The sequence below is a fragment of the Egretta garzetta genome, unplaced genomic scaffold, assembly GCF_000687185.1.
Source record: "Egretta garzetta isolate BGI_Z169 unplaced genomic scaffold, ASM68718v1 scaffold497, whole genome shotgun sequence".
Classification (NCBI taxonomy): domain Eukaryota; kingdom Metazoa; phylum Chordata; class Aves; order Pelecaniformes; family Ardeidae; genus Egretta; species Egretta garzetta.
Window position 1 is genome coordinate 955666 of NW_009260349.1, and position 17373 is coordinate 973038.

The 17373-nt window shown below is 49.3% G+C and overlaps 1 long non-coding RNA gene across 1 annotated transcript in view; it reads right to left on the bottom strand.

The window, feature by feature from the left end:
* Positions 1 to 16332: 16332 nt before the first annotated feature.
* LOC118452708 overlaps positions 16333 to 17373 on the bottom strand; it is a 12026-nt gene continuing 10985 nt past the window's right edge. Inside the window, exon 3 of the long non-coding RNA XR_004842509.1 lies at positions 16333 to 16803. This is a non-coding gene — a long non-coding RNA (uncharacterized LOC118452708). The remainder of the gene's footprint in view (positions 16804 to 17373) is intronic.

Consider the following 17373-nt stretch of genomic DNA (forward strand, 5'->3'; position numbering starts at 1 on the left):
GCAGGAATTGTTTTGCTGTCCCCTACCACCTCCACCTTTCTGGGCAAAAGGCAGAGTTATACAAACTGCTGTGGCCTTCAGGAAAGAAAAGAGAGGAAAAAAAAATCCCCCCCAAGCTTCCTCTTTCCTTCCCTCGTCAAAATAAGCAAATGAAAAAAATACTGAAAGTGTTTCACCACCAACCCTGATGTCTCAGGCTGTTTAGGTGTTCCCCCCTCTTTATGAAATTGGTGTTGGCCAAATCTAGTTATTTTAACATCATTTCAAAACAGAGAGTTGAGACACTCCATTTTTTAAGCATTATAAAGAAACATTTTGACACAAACCCCAAGCCCCCATTCATCAACTCCTCGCCTAATTCAGCCCAAGTTCATGAATAATTTCCATCAGTCCGAAATCGTTTATCACTGATGAGACTCAGCCCAAAGTGCCTGTACCGATGGGGGCACCCTCTCCTCTCTCGGGAGGTGCAGCAGCAAGGCACCCATGGGCTCCTGGGAGCTGAGGACCTGCAGGACTTGCTGGGAAAGGTGGCCCCAAAGTCCCTGCGAATCCCCTCCTGGGCCCAGCGTGGAGCAGACTTCATCCATCCCATCTTCTCGCTCTGCAGCAAATGAATGGAAACCTGGATGAGTCGGGTGAGGGGAGCAAACCCTCCCAACACAACTTCCTCCCCGCAACGTGGGAATATCCCAACAAACATTTTGCACCAGTTTTGCTGTTTGGGCAAACAGGAGCTGGTTGGAGTGGCAAAGAAAATCCCATCCTGGAGCAAAAGCCATGAAACAGGGGCCTATGGAGCCACCAAGGATCCGGCCCCGACCTCAGCCCCTTCCCAGGGCAGAGCAAGGGTCTGTCCCCGCACCCCTGGAGAAGACCTCGGCCGTGCTGAGCACGAGGGGCTGCGATGGACACGTCCTGGTCTTGGCTCTTCTCTCGCCAGCCCCCAGCTCTGCCTTGCCCAGCTGCAAACCCCGGGAAGGGGATTTCTGGGCTCAGACAGCAGCGCTTCGGGGCAAGGCAAAGAGCTCCCATCTCGCCTCCCTCCTCCTCTCGTTGGCAGGCTGACGGCAGCGGTGGTGCACGCTGCCCTGAAGGGCTTTCAGGGGGCTCCACACATACCTCGGCAGTGGAGGGGCTGCCTCTTGTTCTCATTTTCCTAAATAAACTTCACTATAGCAAAAGTTTTTGCTGCACTGATCTGTATTAGCATTACCGCGTCCCCCCCAGAATCGGATGCAGCTGCGGGATGCCCCCCCGCACCCCCTGCCTCCACCACCACGAACCCAGCTGTAAACCAATGCAGGAATCTGAGTCTACAACTTCTGGTTGACTTGCAGCAGAATATTTTTATCATTAAATTTTCCTTATGAAATATTTTGAACCACATTTTCCTTTCCTGGGATCTCCTGGAGTCAGCGCTTGGGTGTTCAGCACGGTTTTACAGCATCCAGCTTTGCAGCCAGTGTTGATCGGTGGGGTTAAGCTGGAAGCTCTTCTTACAACACTCACAGCTTTGCACGGTTGATTTTAAGCGGTTGGTGAAGATCCAGCTAACAAATTCTACCAGATAACCTGGAAAACATTAAACGCTGGTTAAAGCACCTGTATGCATCACGGGGGTTTAGCCCAGGGGCCCAAGGCAGTTTTGGCAGCCTGGGCTGGCCTTTTGGGCAGGCAGGCCGATGCTCCCAGGGGGGGTTGTGGTGTGGCTTTTCTAGCCAAACACCCCCGCCCCGTGCCCAAACGCCACCAAGGAAAGGTCCTCAGCCCCCGCCGAGCCTCCCCAGACGTCAGCAGGCGCAGCGTGGCTGGTGGAGCCATCCACTCGCGGTGGGATGCTGCCTCCACCACAGCCACCCGCCGAGAGCCAGCGGAGCAAAACAGGCTGGGGGGGGGGAGGAGAGAGAGAAAAAAAAAAGAAAAAAAAAAAAAAAAAGAAAGAGGGGATTAGAAATTATAAACGGCAACAGACAACAACAACAACAAAAATATACAGCTTTCTCCTCAAACTGTTCTTTTAGTCCCAACAGTGTCTGCTGTGCAGAGCTCTCGTCTCAAAATTCACAGCTGCTCCAAAAAAAAAAAAAAAAAAAAAAAAAAAAGCCAAACCCAGCGCTCATGAATTATTTATCCCCGCTCAGATCAATCCTTCAGCGCGCTGTCAGTGAGGAATCAAAGCCCCAACAAGGCAGGCAGGGGAGGAAGCGGCTTCCAACCCCCCTGAGCGGCCACGGGTCCATCGGCTTGCGTGCCGCACCTCGCCCCCTTCCCTCCCTGTCCCGTCCCCATCCCCGTCCCCATCCGGCCGCGGTGCCTGTGCCAGCAGGAGCCCTGCACACGCACCCCATTTCTGAGCTCCTTCCAAGACACTGCGTATTAATAATTGATGGCAAAAGCTTATTTTAAGGCATGGAAGTCACCTTGTTCCCAGGGAGGCTTCTCCTCCTCACCCCCAAATCCAGCCTATCTCCACCAGCACGGCGCTAATCGAGGACGCTTCATTCCCGGCTCTTGCCCACAGCGACTCCATCTCCTGCCTCGGAAACTTAAAATCCCGCACTTCTCGCTGCAGCCAGTGCCTGCCTCCCTGCCAGCTATTTCCCCCTGCAAAGTGGCAGGGGAGTTAAAAACGAGCAATTGCAGCAGCCGGGGGGAGGAACTGGGCCCGACCCTGTCCCTGTCCCTACCCCTGCTGTCCCCCGTCTCGTTGGGGCTCCCCACGTGTCTTTCGCGGAGCCGCGGATGCGGAGGAGAGCAGAGGATGGGGCACGTGGGGACTGGAAAAATACTGCTCGTCCCCCTCTTGTCTGGTACGGAACAGAGTCGAGGGTGGGATGGAGAGAGTGGAAACATTTCAGCTTATTTTTCTCTTTGCTTTTCAGATGAAAAACCCAGCCTTGCAGAGAGACATGGGCAACCGTCCTGCACGCAGGGATGCTCCAGGCTTCGATTCACGGCTGGGAGCACTTCCAGTGCGTGGAGGCCGGGCTCTTCTCTCCCCGCCCCGGCGAGGCCCCAGCCACAGGAGGGTTTGCAGGGGTGCAAGGCGATGGTGCCGGGGCGGTGGGGGCAGGATGGCAGAGCCCCCCGCCAGCCTGCAGCCCAGAGTGCTGCAGCAGAGCATCCTAACGTGCAAACTCAGTGCCTCAGAGGTTGCTTTAGGGATAGGTGAGAGCTCCACCAGAGGAAAGCACCCCTCCCCACCATCATTTCTGGATTTTAGGACATTTCACATCTCTACTGACAGCAGCAAAGAGCCCAGCAGAGCAGTGTCTGCTCCCAGAACTGCTCCCTTTCCTACGGGCTCCACCAACCAGCCCTAATTCACCTGGGGGCCCTCAAAGCCCTGCCCCATTCTTGGGGGAAAGACCTCTCATCCTGAAAGCTCTGGGTTTGGTCTCTCTGATTTCCCCACCCCAAGCCTTGTGCTGTCAGAGCGCCGCTCTCAACCTCCTTCCTACAGCATCTCTCCTCCTAGAGCATCTCCATTTCCCAGGGTGGATGCAACGCTGCTCAGTTAGCCCTGCAAAGTGCTGGGGCCATTGTTAACCTCCCTCCTGCTCTCAGTCCTGAGCGTGTTTTGCCATGCCGCTGCAGCTCTGCTTTTGCAAAGCCCAACTGCAGCTCAGCAGCTGAAGAGAAAGGCAAGAGCAGGCGCGGGAGCCGGCTGCACCCAGACACCGTCCCCTGCCGTGCCGGGGTCCTGCGCCAGTTTGCCTTTGCACAAGCCCACTGGCCTGCAACTCCCTACCAAAAAAGCAGACAACTGCATTTCCCGCTGCCTTAACATGCCTGCACCCCACCGAGCAAGGGGCGGTGGGTGCACGGGGCTCAGCAATTCTGCTGCTGCTTCCCCGCTGGCCCCAGCCAGCACCCCCAGGGTGCTCTGGGAGAGCATCCAGCGCAGCCCTGAATTCCCCCGCCACCTTCCCTGGTGCAAAGCCATTTATCACCACGCACAAACAGCTTGCTCGCTAAAGGCCACGCCATGACAAAACGCCAATAGGTGTATTTACATTCAATATGTCCCGCTAATCTGGCCTTCGGAAAGCGTCTGCTGAATCTGTCCTTTCGTTCCTGGGCATCACCTCTTTAATCAGTCTCTCGTTACTGATCACAGATTGATTTCAGTTCCAGTAGCTAATAGGTTTTCCTTTTCATTTTCACCATCACGTTTAATTAAAGCAAGGTGGGTCCGACCCCATCAAATCATATCAAAGTCTGTCTAAGCCCCAGGTGAGTGAAAACACCAGCATAAATTATTGATTAATCTTTGTTCAGATTAATCTATCACTGCCTTTCCCTGGGCAGCAGGGGGACAGAGCTCACGAGATGTTTGTCTTGTGGCAGCTGTTTTGCGGCTGCTGACGACGCCGTGGTGTCTCCAGCCAGGGAGGCACGGCCAAAACCTGCTCCCAGAGAGCGTCACGGTCCTCACCCCCTTCCTCCCAACAACTCCCAGCCCTGGGGCAGAGTGGGTGCAGGCTTCCCCCTAGGAGAAGTTGCTGAACTTCCAGAGCTTGTTATCCTTCGGGTGAAGGATGCAAACTGCAGCGAGAAGTGGGATTAAAAAAAATAATCCCCATTTCTGCACAAAGCCCAGGCTAAAGGCCCTCGGGCTGGCAGAACAAGTGGTTTTCCCCAGTCTGGGAGGCCCTGGAGCTGAAGGGTCGCGGCGGGAGCGATGGTCGGGGCAGGGAACCCCTTCTCCCCTGCCCAGTCGCTGCCACTGCAACAGATTTCCAAGTGATCATTGGAAACCACCACAAAGCTCATACCTGGAGGCAGTTTTATGTCAGCGTGCAGAGATGAGAACCAACAAGAGGTGGCTGTGGTGGGGAGAACAAACCAAGCAGACATGAAGGGACGTGCCCGCTGCCGCTCAGCCAGCCGGCGAGGTTTGCCCTGGGTGAGCACTGCTGGTGCCAGCCCCAAGCCAGGAGGATTTTCTGCCCCTCCCTGGGCGAGAGCCTAAGCTCAGAAATGATCCCGAAATGCTAAAAACCAGCAGAGCCTTGGAGCACCAGAGAGGTCCTCTGCATCTCGGCCGGAGCCAGCTCCTCCGGCACTGCAGCAACCCAAGCCCGGAGAGCAAACACGCCTTTCGGATTATGAATAAAGATCGAGCCGAGGCGTCCCTGCCGCTCCCGCCAGCAGCCAGCTCTCCTGCCTGAATACTAATTGCGAGCCTAAGCTGAGACCACTTAAATGCAGCTTTGGGGCCAGGGGCTGGGAGAGGCAATGGTGTATTTGCACCCTTTGGGGAAAAAAACAGGTGGCTTTGCTGGATCCAGAAAACTTCTGTTCTTGGAATAAACTTTAGATGCTGCCAAAACCTGAGAGGGGTGAAGGGCTGGATAGAAATAGCTGGAGGCTGGGGAGGGATTGCCAACAGCATCAGATCAGCTTGTGAGTCAGCAGCATTAGCTCTCACCTCAACGAGCAATCTGCAAATTGTGCAAATCTGCTTTTCACAGTTCACCTCACCTGCTAAATGGCCTCAGATTTACAGCTTGGGTGTTCACGCTCAAAAATGACTGAGTTAATGAAGAAGCGGAGGGGAGGGGGGGATTAAAGCAAACACACAAGAGTTTGGATTTCATTTGAGGAGATGGCAGCAGCCGTCCCGCATGAGGGTTTATGCCACACGATGCTCAGCTGAGCTCATTTTGCAATTACATCCCCAGAAACACCTGAGGCTGGTTCCCTAGCCGGGCTTCCCTTTTGCTTCCCTGTTTTTCCACCCGCCTGCTGCAGCTGCAGCCCCCATCTGAAGCCCTTGCCATGCAGGGGGAATCTTTGATCAGGTAAAGATTTCCAATCCTTCCGGATTAAAATCCTCCCATCATCAAACGCAAACCGGACAAGGGGATCAGTCTATGCAAGGAGGAGATGAAAGGGGCCGTGTTTCCCCTCCCTTTATAAAGTGGCGAGATCAATGCCGAGTTTCCACTGGGATAAAAGAGCCAGCTCGGCTGCGGGGGAAATTGCCTGGGAAGGAGGAGGCAGGAGGAGAATGAATCGGTGGAAAGAGCCACCCCAGGGTTTACCTTTAAAGTATTTTTAGCACTGAGCTTGGGAGAAAAAGCTGCAACCGAATAGTTCAGAGCAGGACAAGTAGAGGACATCTGCGTGTCGTGGAGTTACTTTTGTGCAAAGGTCCTCAAAGCTGAGCTGGGGAACCAGCAGGGAGCAGGGGAGAGGAGCAGAGGTTGCGGCGGGTTCGGCTGCTCCTTGCGCAGAGCTGCTTGAAAGCGTGTGAAGGGAGGATGGTGGCTTTAAAGCGTCTCTCGGGGTCTCACCCCTTGGCTTTTAGATCTTTAAAAGAAAGCCTACCAGCTCTTCACGCAGGGCTGTGTGTGGGAAGGTACCTGTTAGTCCCACATGGCCAATATCTCGGTATTGAGGAACCCTTGGGTGATGCGCTTGATCATCTTCAGCCTTTCATGGGGCTGTGCCACCATTTGGCCCCTTCAGTGCCATCCCGGCCCCGAGGTTGAACCACCATCTCCCTGAGCAAAACACAAGTGCCCACGCTTTGCCACGGGCCAGGTTTAATGCCAATCTCTGCGTCAGGGGCTTTTCCATGGGCACAAGCAGTCGGTCATCTTTTCCCATAGAAACTGGGATTGTCAATCCCATTACAATCCTGAATTCAAATGGTGTTTGCTCTCTTTCCAGATAATGTCATCTTAATGCTCTCCAACTGGCTACCATTAATCTCGCTCCACAGACGGACAGATCATTATGAATGGGGGGAGCGGGGGGATCTGTAGCACCGATTGATCAAGCACGTTACAAAAAAGCGATGTGATTTATGTCTATATTACACCACACATTAGGATATCTCTATAAGCTGGTCCCTGAGCAAATACCTGTACGTGCCCCCCACACAACGGCATTGTTTCTTTGACTAGCTGTGTAAACACAACGTGGAGACACTTCACGGGATGTAATTAAAGCCTGGTGGGAGAAACACCTTCCTACAAACAGTGGTTGGAAAAGACAACAGCCCAGCACACCTCCAGCCTGTACTGGGGACCCAACACCTCCCCTGCCCCAGTGCTGCGCGTGGGGCAGCACGAGGGGCAGCCGGGTCTCCCCATCTTTCTCACCCAGCAATACCAGGCTTCGTTTCTTCTTCCCACGCAACGCAACTGCGAGACGAGCATCAAACAGTTCATCCCTTCTCATCCAGCATCCCTAACCCCAGACCCCACGGACACCCCTCAGACCATGCCACCCTGCCACGTCCTTGTGCCGTCCAAGAGGTCCTAGGCCCCCCCACCTGCCTTCTGCTGAGCCTCCAGCACATCCCGTGCTCGGACAGAGGCCGCAGATGATGCCCTTGGAGGTGTAATTAAACCAACAGTGGGATCCAGGCTCTTTGCCCAGACCCATCTCTGACCTCTTGCTGCTCCAGGGGTTCACAGACGCTTACCCATGAGCTACCTCTATTTTGTCCAGCCTGATAAAGCGTCTCCGCTTGTCCTAGAGCATCACCTCAGGAGGTTTAACAGCTGCTGCATTCCTTCCCAGAGATCGTTGCATTGCTGCACCCTGGGACCGGTCCAAGATCTATCGAAGCCCGTGGAAAACTCCCATTGACATCAATCAATCCAAGATTAAAAAGGGTTTGTAAAGCCTGTGATACCTCAGGGATGAAAGATAAAAATATAACTAGTTTCAGAATTTACATTTTAAAGAAATCCGAGTTTCCATGGCCAATAAAACCCCAGCATTGCCTGTTGCAATGCAAATCAGGAAATCGTTCTCATCCTACGGACACTGAGCACAGGGGGAAAGCTGCTCCACAGGCGTGGAGGACGGAGTGGAGCCCCCATGCCAAAACTCACTTCTGAACTCGCGTTGAAGAATGCTACAAGCCAGGAGATTCTTCCCAGCACTGATGGCCTTGAGCGCAATAAGAAAGAACAGCAAATAAAACCTATTTTTTGCAGCTTCCTCAAAATAACAGAGGAAGAGGACAAAGTGCCAGGTATCCGAATGTGCTAGTTATTTCTTTGGAATAGGAGCCTGGAAAGGAACAGCTTTAAAGCTGGTAAAACAATGGAATTAAAATGGCATTAAAGTAGACCAAGAGCATGTTGCTTTCTGCTAACAGTCTTTCAAGAGAAAGTTTTGGTTGGCGGAAGCAATTTAAAACGTGCCTCACAAATCACTGACTTAGAGGTGGGGGCTCTTTTGTTTCTAGTTTGGGTTTTTTATTTAATGACTTTGCCTTCCGAATGCCCTTTAAAAGCTTTATTTTTTCCGTGCTGCCTCTCTACCAGGCAGTTTTCCCACAGTGCTTACGCAGAGCTCTTAGGGCCCTGTACTGGGGAAAAAGAAAGTAAATCCACTTTTAATCTCGATGGCTGAAGGTGTTACTTTTTGTTTATATCACCGCTATTTAATGATAAATATTTTCAGCGCTTCTGATAACCTGGGTGAGGACATATCGATTTCTCCACCTTGTGCTGTAAGGTGGCTTGTATTAAAAAAGAGACAACTCAGCTCTTTTCTAGTTCGGAGCCTGCGAGGAAAAGGCCTGTGTTTGACTGCTTTTTAAGTAGCGGTGAACCACCCCCCTCCCCCCATCCTCAGGAAAACTCTTTCAAAATGTTCTTAGATGAAAAAGGAATACTGACCTTTCGGCTGAGTTTTGTAACAGTCCATTAACAGTGAAACAAGCAGAAGAATCATTAACGGCAGCGAACAAATTGGTTTGGAAACCGAGATGCCAAACGTGGGACTGTACTCAAGGCTTAGAGCTAAATTTGTGAAGAAAATGTCCAGTTTTAAGGCGTCTCGAGCAAGTACGGGGATTTCTTTCTTGCAGAGGGCAGCATCCCCTGCACACTCGCAAGCTCTGCTGGTACCCGCCGCAGTGATATCTGAGAGCTCACCTCCGATCCCCCGACACAACTAACGCAGTTGTCAGCGGAGTTTGAGCAGGACTTTTCTTCCTTACTGATCACCCACTGCTCCTTGAAGGATGGAGAAATGTCCTGTCGCAGGAATTCTGCATGTTTCATAGCACGGCTTCACCACTCTCTTACATCAGCAACTTGCAGTTTTAATTTCACGGATGCCTGTAATTATGTGAGTAGAGTGGGGTGCACAGTAAAAACAAAAAGAAAAATCGTAAGAGCTCAGCAGCTTTACTTTTTGGCATGTTTTGTTAAATACCCTCGGTTTAATTTCCTCATTTTTTTCAGCAGAAAAAAATATTTAATACAAAGAATCTAATTTGGCTGTAATCTTCCACGGCTGTTGCCTCAAAACCACGTGCAGTGGTGGAAATTGAATCGAATGGGAGGGTAAGATCATGAGCACATCGTACATCAGCATCAATCACTCCTCTCTGTAGTTACTGGGGGGGAATTGTCATCCAAAACTCAGAGGGGAATTCATGCGGCGCCTGAGCAGAGCAGACCTTTACGTGAAGGACCGGGGCGATTTCTCTCCCTTCCCTTAGCTGGGGGCACATCCAAGTCAACAAACCAGGTTTGGGGGAATTTAGGAAGAGGGGGGTTGGAAGCGCGCGAGCGTTCCATCAGAACAGTCGCCTCTTGGCTCAGGAAGAATTTATCACAAGAGCAGAATTTATACAAGAGCTGGGTAAAAACTCAGAGAAAGAAAACAAAATGTACTTCAGGATCCTGTTAAGGTCCCGTTTTAGCAATTCTTGCTGAAATCCAGCATTTTGAGACCTCACCTGCCTCCGGCTCACCCTGACCCCAGGGGCTGGAGAGGCTCTTTTATCCCCGCCTGGGGACCAGCTGGATTCCCCCCAGCGGGATGCAGACGACCACCAGCCCCTCGGCAGAGGTTCCCCGAGTTGCCTTTCTCATCTGACATTTCGCTTTCCTTCAGGTCCCCCGGTGGGTTCCAGCCTCTTCAGCTATAGGAACCGATGACTGGCTGGCTTTTTTATCCAGCAGAAAATGAACGGTGCCCACAGGTCACCTCTCCCTGTAGCTGCTCTATAGATTGTTCCGAACCAAGGGGAAGGCACAGCCCCATTGTCATTCCTGAGCCCTGGCTGATGGGACTTCAGCGCCTTTAAAAAAAAAAAAAAAAAAAAAAAAAAGCTCCTGCTTTCTTTGCAGCATTTTAAAGAGGGATCATCAACAGTAGCGAGGCTATAAGGAAAGAAAAAGGGCTAAAAATACCTTAATAAAACCAAAATGCATGCAGGAAGTGCAGATGGTGAGAGACAAGGGCATGGCAGCGCTGCAGAAACACAGGCTGCTTCTCCCCACTATCAATTTTATTTTTATACCAAGGCTACAGTGAAGTTTCCTGCTAATAATTCTTCACCTGCAGATGCCCAAATGAGCAGCTTATTGTGAAAGCTCAATAGCTGAAATGTTGGCACCATGGGTTAATTGTAATTGGGTACATAGATCCTAGCCTGCGCTACCGTTCCACGAGTGTAACTCTTATAATCACGTTCTCGATGCAAATATTTGCTCTTATGAATTTGAAATTATCCCACCGTTAATATTTTCCACATATTTGTTGTTTTCTGGAAATATTCCTCAGCTGATTTGCAGGAACTTGTTGGAGATGTTGAATGACAGACCCAAGCACGGTGCACACAGGCATCTTTAAACCCAAAGTGACTTGTCTCAGCATCTGAATAACAAAACATCTCCGTCCTTGATCCCAGCCCTCTGCTTTTCGGAACAACTTTTTGATCAGCACAAACCCCCCTATTACCAACTACAAGGACTCTCATTTTAAATTAGCCTCCTTATTAACATAAAAAAGTAAATAAAATGAGAAACGCTCAGCTGTCCCTGGGTTCTCACGATTCAACGTACAATAAAAGACCATTTACATTCCTAGGCCATACTTCATCTTTTTTTTTTTAATCCCCTTTCATTTTTATGACACAAACCTGGTAATCAGGTACTAGTGCCACTGTTGAGCTTTAGGGAGGATAAAATGCCAGATGATAAAACCCCCCTGGTCGTTGCAAAGGCGTACACCCCGGCCTCCCAGAGGGCTCACCGCCCTCCCCAGGTTAGCGAGGAGCACGTCTGGAGACGTCTCTGGTTTTGATCACTTGATTTTAAAAGGGGAGGAAAAAAGACTACCTCAAAAATTCTTACACGTTCATGACAAAACCACATCTTTATAGGAACTAATTATCTGATATTGAAATCAGAGTCCCTCGCAGCAAGAGAGGTGACACAAACCCCATCGACTCCAGGCCAGCTTTGTTTTGGGGCTGTTGGTCACAAACCGGCAAACGCCATCCGTACCCCACCTGCTTCCGACCAGCGAATGGCCACGGGCAAAACAGCCGCCTTCTGATGTAAAGAAACGCAGCCAAAGCTGACGCTTCCCCCATTTCCTTGCAGAAAATCTCCTCTTCCGAAGGACAGCAGGTGGGTTTGGGAGAAGGAAAGCCCTGCCTAACAACTGCGCATTTGTGATAAACCAGGGGAACTGGAGACTTCAGCACGGGCTGTAAGGTTCAAACCTGATGGAGGAGCTGGTGCCCACGCAGAGCTGGGGGAGGGAGTCCAAGACATGGATTAAGGTGCTAAACTCGGGGATGAAACCTGCATTAAGAGCCAGCTGTGAGGTTGAGCTGTCGCCCTATTCCATGTGTTTGAGCCAAATCCATAGCATGAATCCTGTGGTCACGCAGGAGAGGTGCGGACAGCGATAGAAACATTTCAGGTGTCCACGCAGCGGCGGGTAACAGCTATTGAATCAGCCAACTGAGCCTCCTGCTCAACCACGTCCCGTGGAGCCACATCTCCCACCTCCAGGGGCTCAGCTCTTCGTGTGTCTTGGTACAGAGCACGGAGCAATTGATTCCCAGCTAAATCCTGGTAGAAAGCCTGGCCATGGGGCAGCTACAGGGGCGTGAAGATGCCTGGTCCTGGCACTGCCTTTATGCACACCCTCCATCGACAGTGGCCCAGTTCCTTTGGAACGTTTTGCTCGTGTTTGTAGTTCACAGATCTGGAGATGTCGGCACAAAACGTCGAGTCAACGCTCAAAACAAGGGTCCTCGACATGTGCTGCAGTTCGGCATAGGTGCTCTCACAGCTCAGTGCCACCTGAAGGACCAGCACCTAAGACAGGACTGCAGCATCCCTGCACAGCGCAGAGCTCGAAGGCTTCCAGCGAGAGACAAATATCCTCGTATTTAAGCTGCATTTTTACCTTGAAAAGCAATTTGCAAACCCACACCGCGATTCTCCCCAGCCTCACGGAAACCACACGTACTGAGTTTGCAAGAAAGATGCTTTTACCCACCTGCCAGCCCTGGGATGCAGGTCAGATGAATCTCCTTTCACTTGACCATCATCCTCGCTTAAAAATGTTCTGCAAGACAGCCTGGGTCTCACGTATACTTGCAGAACTCTTACAGTTTCCAGGGCCTGCAGGCAGCGGGTACATATGAAACCTAATGAGCCCTCGGTGGGTTTAGCAAAGGTGAATTTGTGGTCCAAGAACTTGCAGAAGCAAAGCTTGGTGCCCAGAGCCCAAGCGCTGCAGGTACGACCAGGGGTGCCGTACAGCTACGGTGGGCTTCTCCTCTTCTCAGTAAAATTTAATGCTACTGGGATAGACCAAAGAGGAAAGGCAAGCACGGTAAATCTTCTCTAAGCCCCTCTCTGAAAGCTTCGGCAGGAACGATTCTGGCTTTGAAACAGGGGACTGTACCCAGCACTTCCCGCTCTCTCTTTTTACATTTTGTGGGTTAATATTTTGGTGTGGATTGCTCTCGGTGGTGCATAGCTCCCAATTAACCTAGGGACTAATTCAAAAAATGTATTTGTTTCCAAGTAGACATTAAAAACCATCGTAAGAAGGTAACAAATATACAAGAAAGGGAAGAGAACTAAATGGCTTTGGTTAGAAAATTAAAGTTGTTTGCCATGGCTTGATGGCTTAATCAGTCGATCAATATTGTTCACAGGGCAGCAGGGAGGGAGCCATGAGCTGTGATGAAAAATGCATGAGGGGACAAGGGAGACCTGGGAGTAGAAAATTAAAAAGTCAGCCTGTTACATTTGTCCAATATTGGCAGAGAAATTAAAGTGGTTTGGGGAGGGGTGCTAGGAGGGAAGAGGGGAGCCGGCTGCAATATGCACTGCGTATCTGCTGCGGGTTCCCTTCACGAGAGAAACTTTCACATTAATTAAGTTGCTTTCTTAGCGAAAAGATGGATTTTGTAACCTTTAGCGCTTGCAAGCGCCACAAGCACAGTGGGTGGGGTTTGCGCACAGGAAAATAAAATGGGATTTCTTCACATGGGGGATGCAATAGAAAGCCACGTGTTCTGGTTCGGGTGAGCGATGCCGAGGCGACGCTAACCAGGGTGAGGCAACACACTTTTCCTGCAGTATTAGGGGAGATTAATGTATCGCTGCGCTATAAACAGCAATGCTGGAACGATGCAGCTCCGACACGTACAACCTGAGCCACTAAAGGCAGTGCTGTTGTTTCTGCCTGTAGATTGGGCTCCTTTACCCTCTCTCTCAAATTTGGCTGCTACCAATTCTGCAGTGGCGCTTGCCTTGCAGGAGTAAGGACCAGGAGCAATGCAGCTCCAGAAGATGCTCTAGAAGAAGTGAGAGCCAACCACTCTTTAGGGATCGTGGTCCTTACTGTTCGCCTTAAAGATCTGAGTTGCTTTAAAAGCTGCAACAAGCTCCAGTGATTTACAAAAAAAAAAAAAAAAAAAAAGGTAGCTCATCCTGCAATTGAACCGCTTTTGTCACCCAACCCTTTCAACTGAGGGTGGAAAAGAAAAATAATCACGTCCAGTAACCAAGCTACAAAGCTGAGAACGAACACCAAAATGCCCTATCGTGAGAACGGCTTTTTCATTAGAAGCGATCTCCCAGTTTCTATTCCTCACATTCAAAACTCGGAGCGAGCTTCTGCTTGGCTCAGAAAGCCGCATCTCGGTGACGATCAGGCACCGGCCCCCAGCATCCCCGTTTCCAGGACAGTAAACGGGGACAAGCACATACCGTATCCAAACTGCTGGGTTTCATGAGCTTTAGAAGAATTTAGACAGCGGAGTTCCACTCCCCAAAATGGAAATATTCCAACCTGTTGCACTTCGAAGGCTCGCAGGGGTAAGAATCGCAGTTTATCCCAGGGCTTCTACGAGGGGAGAAGATTCCCCCCCCCTGCAGTTTTCTGGGGGAAGGAACGTGGCAAACAGGTCTGCGTTGCACTTCTGTAAGACAATTATTTTTGTACTGAGGTACCTACAGTGATTTTTATGACTCTCTTATCAAGTTCGCCAATTACAGGTTTAAAATTTCAGACTCAATTAACACAGACTGGCTGATGCTGGTTTCTGCAACTAATTATCTCCAAGAGCTAAGACACAATTCCACATGTAATACTTTGTGAACTTCAGGATTTGCTTTCTACACCATTATTTAAGTATAAAGAGAACGGAGCAGACAGCAGCGCCTAAAGCAGGTTGGATACCATATTATGACCTTTTCGTTAACTAAAAAAAATAAAAAAAAAAAATGCTTACACTATCAGAAACCCAGGCTTTCTAATTAGCACAATAACAGGACGGGGAGCAGGGCCGCTTATTTACAAGGCGCTCTCTCATCTAAGATGCACACGTTGTTCTGTCTTGGGTGATCTTTGTGCCAAGGCGGCTGCTTGGGTCAAATAACAGCACGACAAGTTTTCAGTAGGTGGTTCAACTGCGGATGGATTTGCAACAGCCATTATCCCACTGCTGGGGCCATGGTCCTCTTTGGTGACTGGGAGGAGAGGGAAAAAAAAAAAAAAAAAAAAAGTTGAAAAAAGAGAAAATCTCACTTACCAACATCCTCAACCCACCATATGCTCGTTCTCCATACACAGCGTTGTGCCTCCAAAGGAACTCACAAACATGTATTTCCTTTCAAGTTTCTCTCTCTTTTATACGAGCCAGTCTTACACGGATTTCTGTACCTAGAAAGCTGAAATCCCACATCACACGCTGTCCTCGCAGGAAGGAGCCGTTGTCTTAGGCAGCTCAGCCTTTCATCTTCCCAGCAAACACAGTTAATTTAGTATCACGCCAGTACAGGCTGGTACTCAAGTTTCTTCAACTTTTCAGTTTCCACAGCTGCGGAACAGGCAGTTTCATAAATGCTGTAGGTTCAAATTAAATTAAAACAAGTGCCTTAAAAATCTCTGAACACCTCATTTTAATCAGCTGAAAAAAAAAAAAAAAAAGTCCCTCCCCTTCCTGCCCTGTTTTTTGTCCCCCCTTGCCCCCTTCTTTTTATTAAATGTGATTAACTTCACTCAACGTTCCTTGCCGAAAACCTAAGCCAACCTTGCCACCACCAAAGCCTCTGAGAGGGGTGTCTTTTCTTTCTGCAACAGCAGCTTTTCACACAGGCAGAAGGAACCTCAAAAATTAAGTCTGCAGCACTATACCTTAATGTCAATTTACTGGAAAATTAACCGAGTGACAAAGTTTCTCCAGGCCTCCCCTTATCAGCTCCCAAAAGCAAGCTTATTACCAAAGCCTCTGTGGCTTGTAACGGGAACAAGGGTGCACTAGGGGGAACGGCAGTTGAATTAATCAAATCGGGTATCAGGAGATGACACATGAAACGTACCATCCTCAAGAAAATACCAGAGAAGACACTTAACCTGCTGCAGCCCCAGGCCAGCCAGCATTCAGCTGGGACAGGACCAGGGACCGCCCCGGTCTTTGGATGAAGGAAAAATGTCTGGGGCTCGTAGGAGCTGAACAATCCCACCCGCCCCAAGTGCGTTGGTTACTGGGAGGGATCTTGCTCTTCCCTGGCGTGTTCCATGTACATTTTAAATCATTTAGGAAACATGCTGTATGTGTCTGTGCTGCAGAAGCTGTGCTTTGGGGCTGAATTATTTTACTACTTTCAGTCCTAAAACATGACGAATTACACACACTGTCACTGCTCATCACATGTTTTCTAACCACTTAATACACGCAGGTTTTGCTAACGTTTTTCATTACAATTTTAGTAAAGGGAAACATCTGTTTCCCCCCGCCTTAGAAAGTACATTGCCTCTTCCAAGCTGCCACATGCCTTTGAAATTCCATGCTTAATCAATGCCATAATCTCTTGCAGAAAAAGACCAGCACTCAGATAAGCAGCCTCGCAACAACACCCCCCCCCCAACACATCAGCATGTTTAAATGTTTCCAGTTTTCCTGAACAAAAGAGCAGCGTTGAGAAATCCACACCAAACCCAAGGATTTTGTTGATCAATTAATGAAATAAATAACACAAATTCTGGAATACAAAATTTATTTCAAAGTTATAAAAGCCTTCAACGATGTAAATTCTGTCACAAAATGCAGACTGTACACAGATATTTTCATTAAGGTTTGGAATAATAATTATTACTGTCAGATCTCCCCAGACGTATCATTTCAGCTCAGAAGCATCAAGTGATCACACACAGCTTCTTACCATCTTCTTCAAAATACAATGGTCTCACATGTACCTTGCAGACTGATGGCTTTTAAATAGGCAAATGTATTAGTGCAACCTCACTACTTAGTACAGGATGAAAGGTTCAGGAATGGAACCACCTATTAAACCACCAGCTCTCTTCCGAGCCTGGCAGATTGTTCGCTCCCAGCGTATCAACGGCTGAGCTGGGCTACTATTGCCTGCAAGTGTCATGAAAAGCTTCAAGTGTTCGGAAATCCCTCCATGTGGGTGGCAGGCCATCCTGCAGAAACTTTCCGCAGCGCTGGCATGGAGCCTGGAACAGCTTTATGTAACTTCTTAACCAGGTCTAAAAGGAAAAAAAAGAGTGAAATTAAGAAAACTGGATATGGATGTTCCCCTTTGTCATCATTCTTGTCAAACAGCGATAGCAAGGACAGAGAATGTACTTTGGCGAGGCCCCAGTGAAGTATACAGTGATTTTCTAAACAGAAACATGCCGAAGATTACAAGGTCATTGTATAGCTGAATTCCCACTTTGATTAATCATCTTTTGCTTTTTTAGTCACTTAAGCAAATTTGTTAATAGAAATTCATGCACTCTGAGCAGGAGGTATTCGCAGCTAGAGAATCATGAGGGAAGGCAAGTATTGTAACGCCCCTCATATTTTTACTGGGATATAATTGTTCTTGATGGGTGCCTTTTCAACTGCATATTGGTCTGTCGCTTCCTATGATCGTCTATCACACCCCTGCTGCAATCATACTGCAACAGTCTGAACTCTTCATCGCTGAAGATGTAAGGACTTTCACAGCAAGCTAACTAACTTCCTCTCTAATTCAATTTTAAGATCAATACTCATTGGTCATAAACATACTGTCCTGTTTTAATCTGATTACACTGATAAATATATATATA